Here is a 27,199-nt window from a genome sequence, read left to right as displayed (position 1 = left end):
TCTTCCCTGGAATACAGTTCACATTCATATATTGGAGAATTATGCACCTGCACAGTATTGTGGACACTTTTCATGTTTTATGGATTTGTGTGGCTATCTAGGCCAAGAGATTATGCTAGGGGAGATTGGTTGGCTACAGAATAGCAAACAAACCCCTTCATGGCCCAGTCCTTGCCTTGAAGTATTCTGAATTTCACATGTAGTGATAATATCTGATGGTCATAAATAATTTTCTGATGGCCTATGTGAAATGAGTTGGTGTTCTCTGTCCAGTCTGAATGAACCGACACATAGATATCCATCATCGGCCTCTGATGAGAGTTGCTGTGATTGATATAAATGTCCATCTCCAGCACAGATTTTCAAAAAAGAGCCACTCCTGTCTTTCTTTTGCTTACATTTCCAATATGTGGAATGAGAGTGGTCGCCCTGCTTGCAGGTTGTACAGGCCCAAAGCAGAAGCAGAAATGGACACCACAGGAAATTATAGTAGAGGAATCTTCACTACTTTTTTTTTTTTTTTTTTTTTGGGGGGGGGGGGGGCTATTTCTTCATAGAAAGTGGTAATTTTCATTTAGGAAGTAAATCCTCTGTATCACATTCCAGATCTGTTCATATTGTTACTTTTGCCTTGTTCATTTTCTGCTTATCAGAGGATTTTTTAATTTCTCAGATTTTTCATCATCACAACAGTTTTCTTGGCATGACCAGTCTGAAATCATGGAGCTGGGACCCGAAGGCAGGACCTCCATGTGGGTTGGTTATTGATGCTTGCTGGAATTTGTGGCAGAATTGACAGAGGAACTCAGTCTCACAGGGGAAAGCATGGCTTGCTGAAATGCACAGCAGCCTTGTGGCCAGGAAATACCATTTCTGCATGGTGTGAAGTATGTGGTAAATGGGGGAAAATACATCTATGATGCAGTATACTTGGAGGGTGAGTGTTAGATGAATGGAGGGATAGAGTGTGTGGGGAGGGGTTTGTGTGAAGTGCATGGGTGGGAAAGGGTTTGTGTGCAGGGAGGTTCATGAAAAGGCTGTGAGTTAGTAAAGGAAAGATTGGGTTTTGACAGCTTTGTGTGCTTAGTGATATTTTTGGCTTGCAGAGGAGGAGAATTATGGATAGAAGAATGGTGTCATAAGGCTCTCTTGAGGTAATAAGTGGTGCTTTGAGGAGACTTACCCAAAAGCATGGGTGACTGTCTGAATGGTTGAAGCAGAGAAATATGCATGCTGGTTCATTTTGCTTCTCTTTCAGCTGTTATCTGTGGTTTTTAAATAGTGGCTTGGGGTAAAGCCTTTGTGTTGAATCATCATGGAAAGATTGAAACACAGAGTCCAAATCACACACACTACTTCCTTAGCACCTAGATTATAGAAGATGCTCTCTGAAACATAGGGCTTCCAGAAGTTTTCGAGGCCTGGAACAACTCACTTACAAAGACAGGCTGAGGGAGCTGGGCTTGTTCAGCCCGGAGAATAGAAGACTGGAGGGAGACCTCATTGCAGCCTTCCAGTGTCTAAAAGGGAATTATATAAAGGAGAGGAATCAACTGTTTACAAGAGTAGACAGTGACAGGACAAGGGAGAATGGTTTTAAATTCAGGGAGGGAAGGTTTAGATCGGATGTCGGGGAAGTTATTTACAGGGAGAGAGTGGTGAGGTGCTGGAACAGGCTGCCCAGAGAGGCTGTGGATGCTCCATCTCTGGAGGTGTTCAAGACCAGATTGGATGAGGCAAATGTGGTCTAGTACTAGATCTGCAGGGTGGTGGCTCTGCCAGTGACAGGGGGATTGGAAGTTAATCTTTGAGGTCGCTTCTAACCCAAGCCATTCCATGATTCTATGGTAAGTCACAGTTCATCAAATGAGAGACTGAAATAACTCATAACTGGTGGTTCTGCCCACTGGACAGTTCCTGAGTTCGCTGTAGTCTTTTTGGCTAAAAAAACAGCAACCACCCCCCTTTTCTTCCATCTTGCAGGGATTATTTTTGTGACCTGTAGTTGGGATAGCTGTTCATGACACTATTCTTCTCCTAGGACAGCCGCATCTTCTTGGCTTTATGTAGATGTCTGTGCATTATGTCTAGTTTAGCAACATCTCTTTTGCAGTTAATTTTGTAGTATTTAGTGATGGAGAATAGTGGGACTCCAGTAGCTGGAAGGGATGGACTCCAGATGATCATTTACATGTTAATAAGGCCCAGTGCCCACATCTGATAGAGATGGACTCCTTGTCCATCCTTGCTTGTCAGCTACCACAACTGACAATATAGGGAAATGGTTCCACTTAGTGAGCCAGTAGAAAATTAGTACCTCCAGTATTAGCATAGTGTAGAAGTAGAGATTGTAAATAACCACAAACCACTAGCTTTTAGTCAAAAGTAACGTACCTTGTGTAACAATAAATTTCATGCTCAGACCTCTCAGATCTTAAATATTAATAATTTTACCACTTCACCAGACTGTAGTTCAAAAGCCAAGTATAGTACTGATGAAGTGCTACCTGGAGTCACCCCATCCCTGAAAATTCAGGCTAAAGAGCAAGAAGCAGATTTGATTGCTGTTTCTTTCAGTTTGGACTGAAGAAACCTAATGTTTCTTTCAGTTTCTTTATGAAGGAATGTCCAAGTGTAAGTGAGGATGCTTGTGAGGCTTTATTTTTAATTGAAAATTAAACAAATAATTCCTGGCTGTCAAGTTAAATCCAGTTAATTGTAAAGAATTGCCATGTTCCCTAAGGTGACAGGCACATGTATTGACCTGGCAACATTTGGAGACATCTGTGGTACTTTGTGTTTGGTAATATTTACCATGTTGCAGATGCTTTGCTAGTCCCCAAAATGCATCTTGTGAAAGCCAGCCTGTAAAACAAAGTTAGAAGAATTTCAGTTTTATAGCTCTTCTGAAATAAATAGCTTTGCACTTTCTGGGCAAGGAGCACTGAAAATCCACAGAGGGCACAATTTAGACATACTTTTTAAGGACAAATTGACATGATCCTACCATCTTCACTGTGGAGACTTCAGTGGTGATCCCTCTCTGTCTGTTGCCTTTCTCTCTGGCCTTTTGGCCTCTGATTCCAAGAAGGTCTGAGACAAGGCCCTGGGCTTTTGTTACTGTGGACTTTGGTTAAAGAACAAAACAACAACAACAAAACTTTCCAAAGGCTGGATTCATGGAGGAATATATAACAGTTTGGTCTTTACTGCATTGCACTGGCATGGAGTTGTACAGAGGGAATGGGGATGGCTCAGTTTCTAAATGTAAACTGCATGAAAACAAGACTTCAGAGAGAGATTGTTACAGGCACTTTAAAGCCTTTATTTTAATAGTGCATCCCCAGGCTTGATGGATAAAGAACAGTGATTCAAGGTGAGGGTGAAACAGAAATTCCTACTTAACATGTTTTCAATTCTATTAATTTATTTATACTGAAGATGTGGTTCTTTTGGATTCTGTTTCAGGTAATCTAGTTTTATTGTAACTGGTTATTATTGTTGGCATGGAAAAGAAGGGAGCAGCTGCAGGCTTTGTTTGCTTTGATTTTGAATTTTACTTTTGGCAAAGGCAATTTTGTACGCAGGATCAGTCATTTCTTTTCCATCTATTTGTTATAAAACCAGATAAATAAAAGTCTGCCAACGCAGAATTTGGAAGAATGAAATCGTACCATTAGATGAAAAGCCAAAGGCGAAGAAATGACCTAGACACCATATTCAATATCCCCCCTCCCATCAATTATGATGTGAAACTGCATTACCTGCCCTGCCACAGAAATAGTTTGTGTTTTTCTGTTGTATAAGCTGTTGTAATCAATCTTCTCTGGCTTACATCAAGTTTTTCAGTCCATTCCTGAACTGACTTCTTATGAAAAATCCCTTTTCTCTTTTAGTCCCTACATCTTCATAAGGAAGCAGGAGAGTAGCAAACAAACATGAGGAAAACTAGCAAACTTGTATCTAGGTTGGATCTGGAGTCAGTGACAGAGAATAGATACAATTGTATCACCACGTTTTTGCAAAGATATATTTTATCAAGAAAAACAAATGAATGAGCATATAGTGGTAAGACTAATGCTGTAAGTATTTCTTTGCTGGAAAAGGCCTGAACTGTATTTGGACTAGATGACGTATTAAGGTGGCTGTCTATTTAGCTATCTATTTGGTGTATTGAAACTTGACTTTGGCTGCAGGCCTGCTGGGAAGATATATGGTCATCTTAGGAGCATTACTATTCACAGGAATTTACCATCATTGTGGGTAACTAAGAAGGAAATGCAGGTAATTAAAAATAGCATTTTTGTTGGCTCAACAGGTGTCTTTTCAGTGCACAGTGACTTATCTGAAGTCTGTGCTATGTGATGGTATTTAGCCTCGTATTAGACTTCCCCACGTTCAGCATTGAAATAGGCTTTTCAAATTACTGTTTCTGGTCTGTATGAGATATACTTTGTGCATCTGTTTGTGCTCTGCAAATTCTCAGCTGTGTCTGCTTGGCCTTTCAAGCCTATTTCAGTTCAAACTAATGACCTGAGAGAATATTACAGAAGCCCACAAGAGTTTTCCTGCACTCGAATCAATTGAATTTAAAAGCTAGGAGGAAAATAAGTATGGAGGATAGATAAAGTATAAAAATGGATATCCAAGTTGGGTACTCTCTTTAAGGAAATGTACATTGGGAACTTCTTCTGGAAACAGAACTTCCTTTTGGAAGCCCAAATTTCAGAAATCTGGAAAAACATCTTCAAAATTAAACAGGATCTGCCATTTTAGGTTGAAGAACACGGATGTCTGTAGTATAAAACAATTCAGACTTTGTTCCTTTAAAAATGTGGCTTGGTTTCAATATGTATAGCAAGGGCAGGGACCGGCTGTGAAGCATTTTACTACAGTGTTCAGCTGAACGTTGCAGGGAATCTGTCACACAGCTGTGTTATCACCTCAGAATTTGTTCCCAGTCCAGAAATATAACATCCTTCGCTTGCGTTTGGTGAAACAGTTAAAGGTGACCATGAAGCAGATGTGGCATATCAACGGCAGTTTCTGCAGATGAGTAACAGAGCTCTTTAGGAGGGCTAAAAATAATCCTATGCTATAATCATGAAGAGGCAATCCCTAGTAGTCAATCTATAAATAACTAGCTAACAACTAGTATGGTAGATTTGCATCTTTCATATATTTTAAGCACTTTTCAAAGCAGAGATAATGTGGACAAGAGGTTAAAGCAAAGAATTGGGAAGTGAAGACTGTTTCCAGCCTCTGAGACCTGGTTTGTAGGACCCACAGAAAAGTGGTGCTGTGTTGTTCAGCCTTCAGCTGTTTCAAAATTCAGTCATTTAAGATGGGAAGATTTTAAAATGCAGGGGATGGGAGAAAATAGTTATCTTGACAGTGGTTTACAGCCCCCTTATTATAAGGGAGGTACAGTGATTTACTGTACATGCTGCTGCTTGACTCTGCAAGCTGATTTTAGGTGTAATTCACCGAACCCAGTGTAGATGCCCTGACTCTCTTTGTTAGACAGAGAATAAGAGCCATGTCAGTAGTTTGTTTTTTCCTTGTAGATGTATGCACACATTTCCACACTTACTTTCTGGGGGATGCTGTGCTTCCTACTGGACTGAAAGATGATTGAAGACCCTCCTCTATCTTTGGTAACGTGAAAGACTTGAGAGAAGCCTACTTACTTAGTTTCATTGACTGCCTCCTACTTCAGCAACCTCAGGAGAACAGGGTTGTCTTGCCCATAGCACAGGGCTCCCACTGCAGGCAGGGCTCTTGCATGCTGTGGGCTGCCTGGCCTGTCTCACTAGCGTCACAAGTGCTCCAGCTCTGTGGTTATAGCTGAGGCTGATGTAGAATCATTTCCACACCTACTCCCTTCTCCAGACAGCTTTCACTTTAACTCATGGAAATGTACAAATGCTCAGGAGGCCTTCAAGTGGGGTTTTGTTTAGTTTTGTACAGTTTTTGTCTGTTACGATACCTAAACCACAGTTCATGTGGTTCTTCATCTTCAAAATGACACTGAGAGACTTAGGGCTTGATTCAACCCATGGTGAAAACTAGTAGCAATTTCTTCTGACATTCAGTGGTGATAGCTGAGGCTTCTGATTCAATCAGCAAATCCAGATGGGCTCCTGTGTTCAAATATTCCAGCAAAAGTGGTTGCAATTGCAATTCAGTTGGAAGTTGCTGACCTGTAAGAAGCTTTTAGAAAGAGCTCTCAGTATGCATCTCTAAATGCTGTTCAAGTTATGTATTTCCCAGGTCTTTGTTAATGCTAATTTAAAAGGTCAGAAGTTATGGTAACCTAGGTCACAGACTGTGTGAAGATAGGAAGAGAGACAAAGCAGAGAATGGGCAAAATATACCTGTCAAAATACACCTAACTCCTCGAATGTTGTAGAGGTTTCCTGCTTCCTTTCTAGCATGTAAATGTGTGGTTTTACTTGCAAACAGCTGATGATGTGAACGATACACCTTTGTATTTAGGTACTGCTACTTGATGCCCAGTTTTTCTTATTCTTTAGAAGTGATTGACAGAATGTTCCTTTAATGGTCCTGCAGGCTTTTGGAAAGTTGGATCTTGTGTGTGTATGTCTATATCTATATATAGATAGATATAGATATACACACTGTGCAAGCAAAAAATACAGACAAAATGTCAATACACAGCAAAAGCTTTCTGGTTTGGGGTTGAATGCTTAATTGGAGGGATAAATTCTTTTTGTTTCCTTGTTTGTTGTTGTTGTTGTTGTTGTATTTCTAAGGACAGATATCCATCTGAAATGTTTGTGGGATCACTCCCATCCTCTTTATCCAAGAATTCTAGCCAGACACCTTCCAGGAGTAGTTTTCTTAGTTGTTAGTTCTCCAGAATTTTACAGTTCTAGTAAAGCTGCTGTACCCCCTCAAACAACAGCAATGCAACAACAAAAACCTTTGCCTTTCAATAGGAAAATATGAGTTCAGCAGTAATTGTGAAAGAAGTATGCTTCAGTTTCATGGTGGGAAGGTTGTCTTTCTATTTAATTGTGATAAAATAATTCTTTAAGCATTATATTGTTCATCACCCAGCCAGGACAGGATTGATCTTTGGCGCATGAATTCCTTTGTTCTTCCAGAACAGTTCTGAGTGAGAAGAGAAAGTGTGATTTAGTTGCTGAGCTGAGAGCCAGGAGTGCTGCATTGATTCCCTTGGTCTGTTTACTTGAGCAAGTTACTCTTTGGTTTCATGCCACACGAAACAGGCTGTGATGCATTCACTTGTTGCTCATCTTGTCTTTGTAGGCTGAGGAGCATGTGGTGCGTGAATTGCCTCTTGGCCCTTAGGAAACAGGAAACTTAGATCGTGGTTGTTACTTCCAATGCAAGTGATACACAGGAACAGGAAATGAGCGGGTTTCTTTGTCTTGCTTGTATTTTGGAGGGATCCTATTGAGAATGCTTTTGTATTCTTGCACTTAATCTGTGAAGATAACCATCTAATTCCCAGATGGGGACCAGTCACTGTTAGGGTGAAAGGGGTTGTGACCAACACTGTCTTCTTGCTGGGAGAAGGCCCTCTATGACTGACCCCATTCCCCAGACATGACTTCTCACTCTTCTTCATATGACTGACCCTTATGTATGAGTCAGGAGGGAGGGGGACAGGAAATGTGCATGGTAATAATAAAAAAATGGATGCTTAAAGCAGAGTAAGTGTTGGTACTGGGGAGGAACACAAATAGGACAAGTGAGAATCTTAGTTAGTGAAAGGGAAAGTTTTGGAGGAAGTGTCAGTGTGTGGCATGACAGTTCTGCACAAGGTGAAGTAAGAGCTGCAGAGCGCTGTAAGCTCATCTGCTGCTGTCACAATAGTAAATTCACTGAAAATTTCCACTGGAAAAATGCTGTCTTTGAATTAAAGCAGTTATAAAATGGCACTTCATCAGAGGAAAAGACAACTGAAAAATTTACAGGCCAAATCAATATCGTGAGGTGGTGATTTTTATTTCCATTTGTCTTAAAATGCTTTCGTTTTTTCTTATTTTTTAACCTAAGATTTATAGAAATTCTGTTTTAAACTGCAAGAAAAATTATTCTTTTACACAAAACCAAAGGGGTAAGCTTGAAATGAGATTTTTCTTTCCTATTCACAATTATATGCCTTAATAGTGAGTAAAGTTTTTCTCGCTTTCATTTATTTTTGTTTGTTTGTTTGTTTTCCCCCAGCACATTTTTAATTATTAGTAAGGCATTCAGTGTTGTTTTAGGCACACATAATGTTTATTGACAGTTGAGATAATTCAGTGTTTTGTTGGGAATGAACAGCTGTAGTGCTACATGTATATTGCTCCTCAGTTAATCCGGGTTTGCATGGCGTCTTCTGCTGAAATTGAAGGCCTGAATGGATTACAGAATCATTAAGGTTGGAAAAGTTCTCTAAGATGACCTAGTCCAACTGTCATCGCATCCCTACCATGCCCACTAACCACATCCCTCAGTGCTACATCTATGTGGTTCTTGAACACCTCTGTGATGGTGACTCCACCACCTCCCTAGGCATTCCGTGCCAATGCCTCACCACTCTTTCTGAGAAGACATTTTCCCCAGTATCCAGCCTAAGCCTCCCCTGCTGTAACTTAAGGCCACTAGCACTTGTCCTAAGGTACAGAAGCACCAACATGTTTTCCATTCATAAAAAATGACATTGAGAAATGGATAGTCTCCAAGAGTATGTGAAACTGTGAGTTATCATCACCTACCCTTCCTCACAGGGCCAGCTGCAGGTGTAGGAAGCAGGCAGCTGCCCAGAGTTAAGTCAGCTAGTGTCAGCAGGAAGGAGACTGCCTTCTTGTCCCGTGCCAAGGCCCTGTGATGCTGTTGCTGCTAGAGGCGTAAGCCCTGACCCACAGTGCCACTGGTCTCGCAGCAGCTGCGCTTCACATCCCACTGCTCCTCATTCCAGCTTCTTCCCTTCCTCAGTCCCACCCCTTGCCCTGGCAGGAGTGGCTTGTCACTGGTCACTCATCCTTGGGCATCCGAGCTGCTTTGGTGTGTACCGATGAAATGCCCTCAGCTGGCTCTGCTTGGCTGTGCAGTGAGCCTGCAAGAGCTTTTTTTTTCTTACTGTGTTAAGTGCTGCTGAGGTATTCATCACCTGCAGCTGCTGATCAAAGAGAAGGGAGATTTTTCCTTGAAAATACCTCCCTGCACATTAAACAGCACACATTGCCTGAGTCGATCTAATTTTTAGCAGACTGCCATGAATCTGTGAGCCCTTCTCTTTCTAGAAGAGTATCTGCAGCTTTCCTTTTAAGATAAAAGGCTAGAAGAAAGTCAAGCTGACAGCAAAAAAATAAATTAAAAAAAAAAAATTCCTTATTTGTATATACAGTTTGCATAAAATACATTTCAGCAACGTTTGTTCTGTCAGCTGGAGAACAGAGCTGTTATTTTTTTTACATTTACACTTCTGTGTTTTGGTCTATGACATACCAGGCACTCTGGAAGAGAGTGAGAGCCTGGCTGGGTTGAAGCGGTACATAAACGGTTCCATTTTTGGTGCAGATCTAACATCAGAATGGACATCTTTGAGATGTCAGAAAAGAAACTAATTATGGTCATGAGTTTTGAACTGCCACCCTCTCCTGACAAATGGCCTGGGTAATTGGAAGCAGTAGAAGAATCCATGTGCACTCTAATCTTGCTGGGGGAAAAATGTCATCTATCATCAAATAAATCTTTCTCTTTGCCAAATGAATGTTGAAATGAGAGCTCTCTAGCATTTTCTCTAGATTCTACAGAAATAATAATAATCCAAAACACGAGTAGAATAAGTTACTGTGTTAGCACTGTGTATGTGCAAGAAGCTGCAAACAAATATTTGAGAAAAGGAATTAAAATTGAAGAAGCAGGCTAGCATTTGGAACTCAGAGATTTATAATGTCAACATATTCTGGCCATCAGGTACCAAAGGCCAGGTTTATCTGGGATGCCTTTTAACCTTAAAAACTATCTGGTATATGTTGGAGTAGGAGCCATCTCGCTGGCAGTGCAGGGTGTGAATTGATTGCAAGTCCAGACCCCAGACTGATGCAATGGGGATTTTTACACTTCATGTTGCAGGAAATACAATCCATAAAGTAAGATTTAAAACCAAAGATGCGGTTGGACTTTTTATTACTTAATTCCCCCCAGATCTTTGTCTTTGCTGTAGTTTTGCTTCTTTTGTTTCTTTCCATGGTAAGACTTGGTTGGTCTGATATTTCTTGTTTCTTCTTTCCAGGCTGTTTTGGATATGAATTATACTTGAATCCTTAACTCAAGCTTTTCTTTCTGGTGCTCTTGTTATCTAAGTATTAAACAGAAGTTTACCTGTTTCAAGAAGCCCCTTTTGGAATTAAACATAAGTGCTTTGAATGTCTCAGACACTTCGTGTGGTGCAGCACTTCCTAGAAAATGGCTTAAACTGAATCAGAGTCCTAATGAATTTAGCATGCTTATGTTGCTGATCATAGCTGTATGATAGCGGTTGCACATGGAGATCTGAGCCTCATTGCACCAAGGCGCTGTATCTCAGAGTGGACAGTAACTCTAAGTTTTGCATTTATTGATTATTTATTTATTTATTTATTTATTTTAGTTCTTTGATTCATATTTTAGTGGTTTTCAAGCAAACGTTTAGAAAAATCATTAGTGCTAAGCAGACAGAGTGCAATAATTGTCCTTCTGAGAGCTTGCTCTGCAAAGCTTATGCGGCTTTTTACTTATTCAGCTTTAGAGCTGGTGTCTTTGAGTATAGATTCTTCTGCCTTTAATAGCAGACATCCTACACTTGTGCCAAGCATGCTGTATTTTCTGACCAATAGGCCCCATATTTTTATAGACCAGTCCTTCGTTGGAAGAACTGGAGCTTGTGCAGTGTATCTCCCTGCCTTTATACATTTACCTCAGCCTTCTTTAAACCTTGATGAAAGTTTGACTCTAACTCCAGGGTGCTTACTGTGCCACAGTACCCCAAGTGAAACTTTCTTAACATCAGAATTTAAAGTGATTTGCTCAAGTTATGATGTTAAGCATATGCTTCTCATTGCAGAGCCCCTTTGTCCAGTTCTCCTCTGTTTGTATACAATCTTATTTATCCTTGATTAATCTGATTTGCACCAGCCTTCTTCACGTGAGACAGAGGACATTTTTAATCTTCTGTAAGTCTGAGCCTGGTGTAGAAATATTGTCAGCAGCTAATAATAAGGAACTAACATGAATTCAAAGACTATCATCTTGGTGCAGTTTTATTTATTTATTTATTTATTTGGCGATACGTCGTAGTTTCGCACCAATGGCACTAGGAAGAAGTTGACTTTTCACAATGTTCCACTGAAATTGAACTGGAAATTTTCTGATTCAGGATGTTGATTTTTTTTGATGTTTGTTTTTATTTTTCCCCAGTGAAAATATGGAATGCTTGTTCCTTCCCTCAGAAATGTCAGCCTTTCATATGAATACGCAGAAGTTGAAATTCATTATTGTGAGTACACAGCGCTGCTTCTATTGCTGCTTTGCATTTGGAAAAGTAACGTTTTAAAAGCAATGAGTACTGAGCCAGAAAGTCAGGTCTCTAGAGGTCTGCCCAGGAATACAGTTTGCAGAGACATTTTTTTTCCTATAGATGTCACAAAGGGAGCTGGGGCAGCAGTTTCCCAGCCCTGCTCTTTTATTTCTGTCTTCCAGGACTCTAGCAGATAAGCTCTGGTAAATCATGCTCCAGTGAGATAAGATGTCACCTTTCTCTTGCTACTCACCCTCTGTCTGTTTGCTGGACTTCATGATCATGTAACAGAACTGGCAGATAAATGTACGTGCCTTTTTGTCTCAGCTACTCCAGTGAGACATATTTGTCTGGTGTGTTAGTTTACATTCCTAACAAAACAATGGATTTGCTCTGCTTTGCTGCACTTGAGAGCTGAAACTGCAAGCAGATACAATAGTCCATGCTGGAGTAAAGCTTGTGGAATTACAGCAGAGATGGATCTGGCCAACTCTGGTTCTGCTGACTTGATTTTAGTAAACTTGTATACGTGGGTAGAAATGCAGGCAGGTGCTGGGCAGCAGCTGGCGTAAACCTTTATATCTGTGAAATTTCAGATCAAAGAAATGAATTTCTTAAAAAAAAAACATATAGACTGTATTTGCTTTTTATTAAGCATTCTTGCTGTAGTCAGTGTTGAACATGCATTTTGTTGGGACTGGTCACGTTTAAAAAATTCTCTCTAACTTGGATCACTATCCATGTATCCCAGTTCATCGCAACAATTAAACTATACTGCTGAAGTCTATAAAATAGTTCACATTATTGCTCCTTGAGTACAAATCCTTTCTGACTTAAGGGAACCAAGTGTTAATTTGTTGTTTATGAGGCAGTATTAAAGTGTCAGGTCTTTCCCCACCCAATAATAATAAAATCAGAGAATTATCCCTAGTGATTAAAGCCCAGAGCCTTCAAAGTATTTCCTGGGATCTGTTCTATAACCATCTGTAGGCTTATGTATGACTGGATATACTTAACTGTATGCCTAAATTTTTTTATGGGCTTAGTAAAGATGGGGAGTTGGAGAACAGTGTGCAGGAATGAATTTGTTCTGGGGGCCTTGGGGTAGCCCTGCTTTATGTACTTACATTTCAAGAACAGAACAAAAGGCCATCGATAGGCTCTGCTAGATTCTCATGCTAGTGTTATAATTTCTTTTGTTTCTTTTCCTTTGCATTTTTACTCTTAGGAGGAATCCTTCAAGCTTCTTTGGACAATTTAGAATGGTTTCCCTATAGATATTTCATTAGTGAAGCAAGTGCTCTTTTCCTCTGGAGGATGTAGCTTAATAAACAGTTGGTGTTATCTGTTCTATTTTTTCCCCTCTGTAGTATTTATCAAAGAAAGTGCCAAGCATAAAAATGAATCAGTGCAACTCAATCCAAAGGCTGCTTCAGGTTTGTGCTCACCTGCTCAGTCTTACTTCTGAGTCCACTGAGGTAAAACTGAGGTTCAGGTTTTACATAGCTGACTTTCCATGATTGCCCTTCCAATATCTCTCCAACCCCCATTTTACTCACAAACCTGAGTATCATGTATAGGTGTGTGGTGGAATAGGAGGAGTAACTTGAAAGATGGTGATAAGGAAAGCAGCAGAATTGACTGGACAGTGGCAAAAGTTTGGAACAGAATGTAAGGTAGGGAAAAAAAGGAGGGAAAACAATCACTGAAGCCCTCTCTTCCTACATCATCTTACATTAGCTCTACACAAGGTTCACCTTGTCTCCACACAGAACACAGTCAGCTTCCTGTAGAGTTTTGTGTAGGTGTGGGGATCTGTCCTTAGAGCTGCCTTCCACTTAGTGCTGCCTAAGGAAAGGGACAGTTGCCAGGAGAGAACTAGGGACAAATAATAAACTAATGTTGAGGTGCAGTCACAATTGCAGCACTCACCATCAGAAGAGTACAAGCTTGGTCCCTGTGAGAGAAAATAAGACGGCCTTTTTGGAGACTGAAGAGAGAAGCTGATCTCCAGTACAGGCCAGTGGTTTGGCAAAGGGAAAGTACCAAGTCAGCACTCTAAGCGGTTGCTGTTTTTCTTTGTCCCATTTAAGGCTCTAAAACCTATGTTAATATTGGGAAAATACCTGCATTTTTAATAGGCTTTTATCCATCATAAGATTATAAAAGCTTTCAGAGAACACTTGCTGCCTCTGGGAAGGCTAGAGGGACTAAACTTCAGATTTCAGGGCCTAGGATGAGGAATCTGCTGACAGGGCTTTAAAATAAGTCACAGTAGAGCAGTCATGCTTGTGAACCTGAAATAGACTGCCAAGGGAAAACACTCATGCCTACTCACTGGAAAAGCTCAAGATGAAAATCTCAGCTATCACCGTGCAGCTGAGCAGTCCATTCAGCTCCTTTGTGGAAAGTTAAGTTGGAATGTCAGCAACAAGGAGACTCTGGCTAGTTAAATCTCTATTTATAGATCTACTATATCGGTATACCTTATGGACTGCTGTACCAATTTCTGGCAGTGTGCAGTGGTAAGGATCTTACCATGCCTGTAGGTAGCTATTTATGTAGATAGAGAAGGTTGAAACAGTGCTGGTTATTTCTGAAAATTCATCTGATAAAACTAACGTGTGCTTCTGTACAGATAGTGTGTATCTGTCTAATACACAGTTTCTTTTAAACTTCTTTTCAGAAATAGCCAGCAGTTCGAAAACACTGCCCTCAATGAGGATGATACTGGCGTCTTGGATTCACCGAGTATCAATGTATTCAGTTGCATTTTGGTTATGTCATTTGAGATGGGATGCTCAGTTTCTAAAAGTATGTACATAAGGCCAGGAAGAGAGATTTCAGTGGTGCAAGCAACTTTGTTTGGGGTTCTTTTTAGATATAGGAAATGTTTCTGTCCTTTGATATGTGTACAGAACTGTTAGGAAAATGAATAAAAAGGATATATATCTGATGGACAGTAAGAAAATACTTGCATTTCAGACAGATCTGTGGTCTCTGTTAGATCTCTGGAGGTGACTGAGACCTTACATGTGTTTAGAGAATCCACTAAACAGTAAGTAAGCAACAGATGACTTACATGAAACTGTGTAGTGCTTAAGATATTTTTTATTAAATTAACTTCTATATAAAACAATAATAAATACAAGAATATGCAGATTATTTTCCAAGACCATAAGAATGATTTGGAACAAAGACTCTTGACCTGTTCCTATCTCTAGTGCTTACCAGCGGTTTAACAATAGATATGCCACTCAAATTCTGTTTTATTTTAACCATTGCATGATGAATGTGTAAGATTTATCAATACCTAACTACTGGTGTTGCCATTAAGTCTTAATAGACGTTCACTATGCAACAATGCATGGTCTGGTAGGAAAGGCTGCTGGAAGTGTTACTAGGTTTTACAGCTAGGGGGAGTAGAAACTCAACTTTTTTGACTCATGGGAGATCATGAAATGAAGGAAAAAAGTGTTTCCATTGGGAAATAGGAAAAAAGGCACAACTCTAGAACTTTCCTTGCAACCACATCTTTTCTATTCTGAGGATGCCTTAGTAAGTAGAGTGTACTTGGTAAACCATGATCATGCTGGCTTGAGCAAAGATGCTTTGGGCTTTCAGGGTCCATGTGTCTGTGTCCAGCATTCTATTTTTTTGGAAGAATTGTACATTATCTGCTTATCTAGTGCTAGGGACCCCAGAACTTCTGTGATCTGGAATGGTGAATTTTCAGAGCACACTACTTCAAGAAAATGATGGAACATAAGCTGTTGTGGGGCCACATGCAACTCATACGTGATCTACTCAGTCAGAATCAGATGCTTTGAAGTATCAACATCTTCCCTGCTGGCACAATGGCATAGACAACATAAACTCTGTGAAAACAGGCCATAGTTATCTGCACTTCCCTTCTCTCACTATAGCATGTGCCACTCAGTTTTGGATGGTGTTTGGTCTCATTGGGACAAGTCTGAGCTTGATGGAAATTTGTGGAATCCTGTTGGAGTGTGTATGGAGTCTCTTGGAATCTTTTTTGACTAGTGGGAAGGAATGAGGCAATGAATTAAGAGCAGTCTTTCAAACTGTGGTGTTTCCATATTGAATTTTGATCTTAGTGGATCATAATTTTCAGTGTTAGAAAAACCATGTGGAGCTCATACAGTTTAGTGTAGCTTCAAGTCAGTGTTGGTCTCCATTAGCCTGATTTCAAGACAATGTTTTTAGAATTCTCCATCTCACCAGCAAGCCCTTCCTATTTTTCTTTTAACGCTGAATTGTTGGAGAGCTCTGCTGTTGAAGTTTCATGCAGCTTCTGAGCTTCAGTACTCATATAACTCTGTGCATTCATATAAAAGAATTAAGCCTTTGCTTCACAAGGATTTGTAAGGAGGTGCTTTGGGTGAAAGACAGTGTAGGTGCAAAATAATGGTAATAAAGTTCTATGTGCCAGATCTCCAACAAAGGAATATTGGCATAACAATATTTTTCCACTTATTGTACTCTGCCAAACAATGGGTAACATAACTGCCTTGAATTGAAAATGAGAGAAACAAGTTTATCTTAGCATTGGTTGCATATATAAACAGGGAGAAAGGGCTTGTCTGCCTCTGGCAATTAGCTGATACGTGTATTTCAAAATCTTTTTCTTGACAGCAGAAAGCATCCTATTTTGTTAGCAGCTTGGCTTTTCTCTGATGCTCATTACATGGTTTAGAAGGAAGAGAACATTATATTTTGAGTCACCTGACCATAGCTGGAATGTGCACTGCACTCACAAGACAATCGCAGATTGAATTTTTAGCCTTGCATACACCATCCTACCTGCTAAGCTGTAAAATGGTAAGGCTTGTAAAGATTGCTACAGTAACACTATGGCATCTTTACTGTTATAGCCCTTGGCTGCTTTTCCTGTTAGTCACAAGCTGGTCACCACAGAGGCTATCCCCCAAATGAAAAGTAATTTAGCTTTATAATTCAATATAGAGGTATTGAGATGATTTGTAGACTCACAGGCTTCCAACCTGATGCACATTTTCTGCCTGAACACCTTCAAAACTAGCTTTCCTTCTCAGGTTTCACAATACTGTTTAATGGGTACCAGCTGAAAGAGCAAGAAGAGAGATTCTTTATGAAATCTAGATCCACGCTGCCCAAAGCAAGCTGTGAAAACACCCAGGGGAGGTTATGAAACATTGAAAAAGCTGAGAGATCAGCAGCTCAGTTTATCCAGAGATTCTGCAGTTCTAGGTCCTTAAATAACTCTAGATCTTTCAGTGATATCCGTGCCAGCACTGCTTGTGGACAGCTATCCATTGGCTGGCCAAAAGCACTTCCTTCATAGTTAATAGGCTGCCAGGTGTCTTCTCAAATCCCTGCTTTACTTACCTACAGAAAGTATGATAGTGCTACTGATAAGGGAGCACAATTCTTTTAGCCTGTTATCTGTCCCTCATACATCAAACAAAGCCCATGTATCATGGTTTACTAAACAAAACTCTTAGTTTTTTAGATGTGGACTGTGTGGTTTAATCCTTATGAAGGATCTTCCTTGTTACCAATAGCAGCTCAGGTTGGGTTCAGGTCCAGATCATTCATTATCAGCACACAATACACTAGAATGTAGGTTGTTTTCCTCATCATATCTCATATGGGACCTACTGTTTTTTCAGAGGAGAACTTTCCTACTGTATAGCTAACAAAAAAAAAAAAAAAAAAAAAAGAGCTTTTGATGACCCTGGAATCATTTGTGTAAGGAGGAGAATTTTGCTTATGCTTAGCTAAGCAAGCAGAGTTCGCAAAGGGTGGTGACTGGCAAAATGGTCTTGCAGAGGCTCAGATAAAAGGACTGTTCAACCTTCCATACCAGAAGATGCACATGTGATCTGAATAATCACTGGGCATAACAAAAGTGTTCTCCTTTTCCCACAGAAAGGTTGAGCATCACTAGCAATTTCAGTGGGTAGAGTATGCCTGATTGAGATTATGTGGATGATTGGACTTCCTTTTTGACCTGTAAGATTAATATGAATTCAGCACATGTTTTCAGAGTTAAGAGCAGAATGAAATGAAGCAGTTAAGGTTGTAATCTGTGAATTTAAACTGCTGGACTATATTCTATCAGTGGAATTGAAAGTTAATGGGAGCATCCATGATTTACACCAAAGAATCTAACCCAAGTACAGTAAAGAGAGATGTTTCTTTGCATGTCTGTAATTCTATCTGACTTGGTCGGAGACCAGGAAGAGAGGTGGAGTGGCTCACATGGAAATGCAGTCTCATGCATTATTATTTCATACTTGGCAGTTCTTTTGCCTTCTTACCTTACCCAGCTGTATATGGAGGATCACTGATTCCTCACTGACGGTACTAGCTTGCATCTAGAGACTTGAAAGGATGACTGACTGAAGTAAACAGGAATCTCGTGCAACTGTGCTTGTCCATACCACTCAGGAGCAGAAGCTGAAAGGCTGTCATTCATACAGTGCTAAAGAAATTCACAAGAGAGCTTGGCAGAGAAAAGGGGCTGAAAGTTAGTTGATCTGAGCAATCTCAAAAGTAGCATTAGTCTCCTACATCCAGCTCCATAAGATCAGAATCATTTCTTCAGAAATGTGAAACATTTTCCAATAATCCGCACTTGAGCAACAGTAAAGAGTTCCCATAGAAATAATCAGCTACAGCAATCATGATTTTGGCAAATGAAAACTACTGGGCAAAATTCAACAAGTCCCTCATCTGTCTTCTGCTAAATACGTGCTGGCACTGAAGGTAATTTAGCCCAAATAAGAGGGTAGTAATTGTCTGGTGCTGCTGGACTGAGTGAATAATGCCGGATCTGGTTTCCATTTCACTGCAGGAGTACCAACAACACTTGTCTGTCACAGGGATGACCAAGAAGCTGTAATTGGTGTTTGTCAAATAATAAATAGCAGCAAATGAACAGGCTGAAGAACTTGATTGTGTCCCAGAATCACAGCTGAGCTGAAAGCTAAGCGTTAGGGAAATAAATAGCACTGCATGTTTAGTCCATAAGATCTAGAATTTGGAAAGAGAGTCTGGCAGCATTTTCAAGGAAGTTGAGAAACTTGGAAGATGAGTATTTTTGTTTGTGTTCGTTGTGCTCTAGAAAGTATTCCTTCTCTTCAGAGATGCCTGCAAAGATTGCTCTTGTGGCAAAAGCAAGATCCATGTGACAGTGGATATACTTAAAATAGAAGGCTTCATGAATCCACCCTTGGTTTGTGCCAGATGAAATGCAGAATAGTTTGTTTTCTTCTTTTTGTTTACCATGAAACATTGAGGATAGATAGGGAGCATGGCCATAGAAGATTAATCTGAAATAACATAAGTGAGATGGGAGATGAACTAATTACAGTGTTGAGGCTGAACAAACTGTGATAATGTTTTCTTCCAGATGTCATTAACTGATCGTGGGCATAAACTACAACAGTACAGACTTTCCCTCCCTTCCATCCATTTCTCCTTTGTTGATGTGCTGTTACAAAGGGAATTTGCATTCCTTGAGGGCATCCTGTTCCATTTAGCAGAGTCTTTACGTTTGTAAGGAAATAATTGTATGTTACTTGATTTGTTAAGTATATTTTCAATTGACTCCCAGAATTACAAGCTTCCTAGGTTTTAAGGGGATTCTTCCTTCTTTAGTCATTAAGTTATCTAATCAAAGAACTAATTGTATTAGTGTAAGCCTGGGCAGCTCTTAAACATTTGCTAAAAGGTATATTGTGGCTAGGTGATCATAAATAATACCTCGCTGTATTAAGTTACAATTCAAAAGTGCACCTAGGTGTGCTCGTTTCTTCTCCCTCCTGTTCAGTTGAGCATGGTACCTGTGTGTTTTGTTGGTGGTGGTAGTTGTTTTGTGTTTTTGGGGTTTTTTTTGAGGGCAGTGCCTGACTGTGATCAGAACAGTGCAGTGAACACTGAAGCAAGCTGCATCCTGCAAGATAATTCCCACAGTCATTGAATAAAAATGAGATTTTGTTGGACCTTCCCCAGCCAACCTCATGCAACAATTGCTTTGTTCATTGTGGCTTCCTTCTTGATGTATTTTCCCCTCCATTAGCCCCCTATTGCCAGCCCACCACTTTGTTGTATGTGTAAATGTCAAGTGGTTACAAAAATGAATCAGAATACTATTTCTGCTGCCCGTGAATATCTATAATCATCTCCAGTTCTGTACTTGCCCTCTAACGTGCTCTTGGTGCTTACTTAGTAAGGGCTAAGCTGGACTAATTTAGTAATAGGACAGTGCAAAGTGAATTACTGGAACTTGCTCAGTTCTTCAGCCTGATTTCAGATTTTTCACATCCTTCACTAGTTGTAACAGCTAATATGTTTAGTATCTCATCCCACACCGTGTTAGCACCAACAGCAGGATATGGGAGGTTTTGTGAGAATACTCTTTCCACATTTGGAGTCAAGTTATACCAAGACACAAACTTAAAAAACATTTTCCAGGGAGGTTATCTTAGTTGTTTCTTCAATTTTTTAGGCTTTCAAAGGTATTTTTGAATTAAATGTGGAATTTGAATATTTTTTTAAGATTTTAATATGAAATGCAAATACAGACAGTTGAAGTATTTAAATATTCCAGGATTTTTGTGGGATAAGCTGTTTGTATTCTCAGCTCAATCACTGGCCAAGCTGAACATAGATTTTCAAATTGTTTTGGCCTAACTTTTATTTCAGTAAATAAACACATTTCAAAGTTTCAATGACAAAATAACAAAATGTCCTCTTCAGCTCCATAAGCAGCATTCTTTATAAATGAAATTATATGCTGTGGCTTCAAGGGGCAGTTCTGGTTTATCCAGCAAGCATGGGTTCACTCAAAGAGCTGTTGTCTTGAAGAACTTAAACCCCAACTTTCCACTCCTCTACCAATGGCCACTATGACATTCCATAGTAGTTATTCCCCAAAGATTCAAGTGGAAATGTAAAGTTGAATGGAGCCTGTGTTTGTACAGAGACTTCCTTTCTACCTGGTGAACAGCAGTTTCATACAGTTGGTATGTGTAGTTTGTATACCATGATGGCTGCTCCAAAAGTAATGCCTCTTCTTTTATTATGTTGGCTGACAACATAAGAGGCAGATGTTCATGGTATGACTGCAGAGCTTTCCACAAATATTTCTATACATTTTGTTGCTGTTGACAGATTGCACCAGAGGGGCCATTTTACAAAATGGTATCTAACATGGAAGTGTGTATGAAGCAATCCTCCATGCAGGAAAAAAAACCATAAAAATGATACCCATTGACATTCTTTGGCACTTGCTGAACATTTATGGAGACCAGACAGTGGATGTGAGCACAGTGAGGCAGTGGATGGTGTCTTTCAACAGTGCAGACAGTGATGTGAAAGACAAGTCATGTTTCAGACAGCTATGCAGATTTTTAGAGGAATAGCATTCAGACTTTTGTTCATTGCTGGCAAGAATGCATAGCTAATGGTGGTGGCTATGTTGAAAAACTGTATTTTGTAGCTGAGGATTTGTTCTATCAAATAGTGTTATTGTGATTGTTGTGTCTGTTGTAGTTTCCATGGAAATAAATGAGGCATTACTTTTGGAGTAACCTATGTATTTCCTGCTATATTTGATACCATGCTTAGCTGTTTGCATTGTTGCCTGTGTGTAGGTTTTTGTACATCTGTGGCTAAGAAAAGTACATTTGGAAGAGAGGCTGTGTGATTCTGAGTATGCTTCAGTAGTTGCCTCAGGAAGGGATGTGGTCTCGGGAGCTGTGTTGGAAACCATTTTGAGGATACATTTTGTGAAGTATCTGGTGCTGAGAGACAGTAGGTCTGTGAGTAAATGGAGCCTTATGAATGTATTTGGAAGACGATGTGGTTTGGGTGAGAGTGTTAGGAAAGGAAATGATCCTTGGTGGGTGCTCTTGGGGGTCCTTTTGGACTGACTGCCTAACAGTGTTGGATCTTGTGCCTCTTGTGTGTGTTAGGGCTGGCACTTTTGACTGCTGGAAAATTCTTCTTTGATCTTTTTTTTGTCTTTTGCCTTATATTTTCATGGCATATTGCATCAAGTGGAGGTCAGTCCTCATCTTGCAGTGTACTGTAGTAAGGGACTAGCAAAGAAGCAAAGCCAAACAGCCTTCTGCTTTCTAACATGCAATGTACTGTAGAAGTTGCAGCAAGACCTTTTAAATTAACTTGTCATTGCATACACCATACAAAACCAGCTAGTCATATGTTGTGGATGCTTACAGCACAGTCCCTGCTGGTTTGATTTCATGGATTCTGCTCTGGCTGACAATGAATCCTGAACTTATCAGACTGCTGATGCAATGATGTTGGGAATTCCTGTCTTCCTTTTGACTTAAAAACCCGTTTCTCTTGTTGTTGTGCACAGTGAAGCCACCAAGCCAAAACGTTTCCAGGATAGCTGTGATACAGAGTTTAATTTCTGGTGTTTTCTATGTTAAGGCAGGTAAGAAAGGGAGCCCCTTTTCATGAAGTTTGTGTTGCTACCCAGTGGTTGTGTCCTGTTTTGCCAAAATGGGTAATAGAGTAGTAAGAAGGGGTTACATAAGAAGAAAATGTCAATTTTGGTGACAGAGAACAACCTCCTTCCTGTCCATTACCTGTTGGTGGCCACCTTGTGAAGGTTCTTCCTGCTCAAACTGTGTTGTGGTTGACATTCTCTGAAGTAAGTGTTATTTTAGCTACTTTTCTGCTGTACTGCACTGTCTCAGTTTTGAACACTGTATGTAAAGTGCCCCGCAGAGACACAGAATAACAAGGTTAACCCTTTGACCAAGAAATTACTGGGGAAAAAAAAAAAAAAGAGAGAGAGCATGCATTCAGGGGAAGATATTCCTGTTAATGGAAGGAGGAATGATGTGCCCCAACCACCCCAGACCATATAAGTCAGTGGTCACTCTCAGTGATATCTTTAGAAGCAGCTCTGTACAGGGCACTGCACCATCTACATTTCTTCTTTCTCCTGACCTCCAGGCAGCTCAGGCTGATATCACAAAGTCCATGGGACACCTGAGGGAAATGTGCAGAAGGCACTGACCTGCAGGACGCAATTATCTTTACAAGTCATATTGAGAATCATGCCTCTTCTGTGGGGGCACTGTGGACAGCCTCAGAGACATCTGCAGGGCTTCAAAACAAAACATTTTGGAGAGTTTGCAGATTTGTTTCTATAAATCCAGGCTTTCAGCTGAAGTTCTGAGATCTCTTAAGTGATTTTTGAGATGAAATAACCCAATTACAGTCTACTAAAGTCTTTTGCCACAATCACAAAGCTTTTTTCCAATATTTTCTGATGATTATTTTTTATGGTTGTAGATTTAAAGGTTGAATTTAAATGTTGTGGAAACTTACAGTCACTGTGAGTAGTCACAAAAGGGAAGAATGAGAAAAATGATTTTTAGAAGTGAAGTTTATCCTAGTGTTTTGTTTTTTTTTCCCCTCCAATTGAATGCTTTTCATTTAAAAAGTTAAATCCAATACATGTCTTATGCTATTAATTTTTAAAAGCAACTTACTAGATCAACAAGATCTAGTGATTATTAAGACATTCAATGTATCTTTTTATGTAGAAAATCAGGAAGTAAAATCCTTACAAATTTCAGCTTTATCAAAAAAGGCAATATTCAGAAGGGTTTTTTCTCACCTAAGTTTAGTCATCAGAAATGTGGATGTAAGCGCATCAGTATCACTCTTTAACCAATAGAATGAAATTGTAGATTTTAGGCTGAAATCTCTGGCTTGATCGACCTTGAGTTTAGTCTGAGAATTAGATCCTTTCATCATCTTGGAAGCATCTGTTTTGCTCTGAATTTGGGAGATACTTTAGACAAACGTTTCAGGGTGCAGCTATCTGCATTTGTTCTAGTGCCTGCACACTAATATTTCTCAAGGCTATTCCTGTGTAATTACCAGGCTTTGAGCTGGACTGAATTCAGTTTTAATCCATCCATGAGGCCATCCTTCACATTGGAAGACTTTGCACATTGGAAAACAGATGAAAAAAAATATTAAAAATCACTTTAAGTTACTGTGATTTATCAAAATTAAAATGATACTCTATTTTTCTTCTTGATAAAAACCATGACTAAAAGTGTCAGTTGCTATGCAGTACATAATTACCAGTTAACTTTTTTCTTCATAATAATCTTGAAATGGAGTTCTGCAGTATTTTACAAATCCTTATGAAAGATGCTGTGCTAGAAGGCTTTAATAAATCAAACCCCAACAGGCCAGGATATTAGAAAGGGCACCCTGAGGATGGTATCACATGAATTGGAAGCTCATGCTGTGGCAATTCCTGTTCAGAGTTTGTTTATTGGTAGGATTATGCCTGGAATCGGATTGGGGCCCTAGTAACAGTCATTTTCTTATCACACAGCACAGAAAGGTGCTAAGTAATGTGGGTCACCAACACTGAGGATCAGCTGGTGAAACTCTACCAGTCTCAGTGCCTGACATGTGTAGGTGGACATCCTGCAGCAGGTGTTTGGAAAGAAAGAAAGAAAGGTTTTCCTCACTGAGAAACAGTGTCCAAACAGGTCTGTTCCCTTATTCTCAGATCTCCTAAACTGAAGTACAAGTTAAAGGCATGGACGGCTTGATAGGAAGGGGTGGGAAACAGCAGACATAAATAGCTCTTAGTAAGTGCACAGGCATCGCAGTAAGCAGTAAGAGGAAAACAGCAGAGTGACCTCAAAACAGGACAAGCATTGTGTCAAGAAGAGCCTTAGTCATACCTAGAGAGCAGATAGGTTTATTGGAGTGCACAGCAATGATGATTCCCATTGTAGCACTATGCATTCTTACTACTCCATGGAAATCAAATGCACAGCTAAAACTTTCATGCTGAATTACAGACAACCACTAGCAGTGTAGTGGTGTTACTGGTTCCTAAAAATTCACTAGTGGAAGCTTAGGGCCTCTAGGTTTATTGCATATCTTTTAAGCCTCTACTACCTCAAGGTAATGAGAAACTTGCCCTAGGACACATGCAACAAACAGAGGTGATAACTCAAGGGAGAAAGTGAGTTGTTAAAAGTCTAAATAAGACCTCAATGGCAGCTAATTAATACTACTTCCTCTGCAACAACTCCCTGCCACTGTTCTTCTATTTGTTATTTCCTTACCTTTCCCCTCACCTTCTACTATATTGACTTACCGTAAAGTTTGAATTCGTGTGTCCTGTGTCAAACCTCAGTAATTTGAGTTAAGTAACTAGATACAAGGTTTAACTTTCCAAAATCCATGTGATACATTGCTTCACAGGGAGGAGACAAGGGAAGTATTCGTATCTCCTCAGTTACTATGAATTTCATGTCATGGAACAATATTTGGCAGAGTAGCCTCAATGATGCATTAATATCTGTACAGAGATACTTAGTCTTCTTTTTTCTCACATAGGGTCTTGAACAATCTGTTAAAATATGATCAACAGGTGAAAACACAAATGATGGATACTGAAGGCATGCAAATAATGATCAAGGAAACAGTTCATTGCTGCGAGTTTGAGTGTTACAATGATGGTTGCAGTGAGAGCTGATTGTTATTGTAGATTTAACTTTCCAGTTCCAATAATTATAAACAAACAGTGAGAACAGTACCACTGCAGTTATATAACTTTGCTGCCCAGGAAGTATATTTTATGCAGAAAGCCCCCATGTACAGAAGGAGTGTGTCCTTACCCCCTCTGAAGATAGTGAAGCTATAAACGTTCAGAGTATATGAGTCCACAGTGTTATCTGTTGGTTATTTTTTCTCTGCTGAAGGTTGTTTTTTTTTGGTTGTTTGTTTGTTTTTCACAACATGCCCCTTCTGTATTTTTGGTGTGGCAGAAGACAAATGTTTGAGTTGTTTCAAACATTGTTGCCCACTGCTCTGCCATGTGTATTTGGAGAGTCCCCACTGGCAAATGGAACCACGGTTCTTACAAAATGAGTCAAAGAAAATCAATGTTCATATTACTGGACTAAGTCTAGCAGAGGATGAGCAGAAAGGGAAGCAGTCTCCATGTTCCCTACCTCACCTGGGGAAGAAATGAATGGGCAGGCAGGTGCAAGGAGGTCATCAGTTCAACTACAGCCCCAGATTTTCAAAAGTACCTTAGAGTCTTCTGTTTTCTTGAGTGAGATGTTTCTTAAGGATGATACGGAGACTAGGACTGTGGTCCTTACTTGCATCCAACACAGCAGCAGCACTCTAATTCTTCATTTGGTACTTGCATTTTTGTGTATGTGTGTGTGTGAGAGAGAGAGAGAGAAAGAGAGATTTTAGTACTATTTTCCTTTCTTTTTAAAGCAGTTTGAGAGCCTCTGGAAAAGAACTAGTCAGAAGCAGTACTAGTACAAATAAACCTCAAGGTTATATGTAGCTAGAGATGATAAAAAATAGCACAGACCTGGAACTAGAGTAAGGACAGAGGTGAAATAGGCAGGGAAAGACAGAAAAATCCCTTAGGTTTAGTGGCTTGGAAGAAATAGGTGTGAAATGTACTGGCCAGCCATAATTTTCTCCCAGGAAGTACAGAAGGATCATTACAGATCTTGCAATGTATAACAAACAAGGTTCAATTAAGGAGGATGATTCATTCTTAGAAACTGTTATTAATTAGTTCATGAACTGTGATGAAGATGAGCAGATATAAAATATTAATTTCTATGTGATGTTTAATTAATCTATCCCAAGGTTATATTATATTATTTAAAAAATATGGTTATATTATTAAAAAAATAATATATTCACTTAGAGATTAATTCTGTGATGAGATACTACTGAGTATGAGCTTTAAAGTCCTATTTGCCAGAATGCTGTTTTAAGTCAGTCCTGCTCTCGTAAGTGGAAGCAGATTGTATTTGTCTGAGGCAACATACTGCAGAGATACTTTCAAAGGTAAACTTGTTTTGTAGTCTGCTGGTGTTCTGATAATGGTGAAGAGAACATATGCGTTTCTGTTTGCTATAATGTGAGTGATTGGGGTCTTCTTTTAGTCAATTCAAAATGAAAGGTAATTTATATACTGGCATGTTCCAGAAACATCTCAATGTTGCTTTAGACATGTAAAGCTTTTCTCACTGGGCTTGTAACATTTCTTCTAGTATAGATGCTGACATCTTCAGCTCTGTTTTGTAGTGTGACATATGCAGTCATCCTTCTTCCCCACCTGATCAGTAGCACTGCTTTAAAAACTTTCTGTCCTGCATAATAAAATGTGAACTCATTTCTCTTCATTGAACTAAACCATGGCAAGATGTGAGACATAGGAGAGAAATTTTATGTGCAAATATGACCAGAGCTGGGAACAATCAGGGCTGGCTTTTAGAAGAACATGATCTCATTTCTGTAGTGTTGTTTGGAAGTGCTGTAGTTTCACATGTATCACTGAGAGGTTCTGTAATGAAAAGCCCATGTTTAGACACAATACAGGCTACACGTATGTGGGTAATACAGTGGAAAGTTGGTGCCTGAAGTCTCTATGCTTATAACTGTCCTCCAGCCCTCAAGTTCTCTGAACACCAGTTTTCTCTCTTTACCCAGAGTTCTTGTGTATTTAGTACTGGTAATGTGAGGGTCATCACTGGGTTGTTTGAGACCTGACCTGAAGTACCCAAACTTTTGACAAGGTATTGTCTCAAATAAGGG

At 39.7% G+C, this 27,199-nt stretch overlaps 1 long non-coding RNA gene across 4 annotated transcripts in view; it reads left to right on the top strand.

The window, feature by feature from the left end:
* The window catches only part of LOC107320504, a 258,990-nt gene that overhangs the window by 32,370 nt on the left and 199,421 nt on the right, over positions 1-27,199 (top strand). For 2 of the 4 annotated variants that reach the window (XR_001558292.2, XR_004308966.1), the window contains exon 2: positions 11,440-11,518. The exons of the other annotated variants lie outside the window; for them this stretch is intronic. This is a non-coding gene — a long non-coding RNA (uncharacterized LOC107320504). The remainder of the gene's footprint in view (positions 1-11,439; positions 11,519-27,199) is intronic. 4 annotated transcript variants of the gene reach the window in all.

The sequence above is a fragment of the Coturnix japonica genome, chromosome 1 (assembly GCF_001577835.2).
Source record: "Coturnix japonica isolate 7356 chromosome 1, Coturnix japonica 2.1, whole genome shotgun sequence".
NCBI lineage: Eukaryota > Metazoa > Chordata > Aves > Galliformes > Phasianidae > Coturnix > Coturnix japonica.
This window is presented reverse-complemented; position numbering and strand designations above follow the sequence as displayed.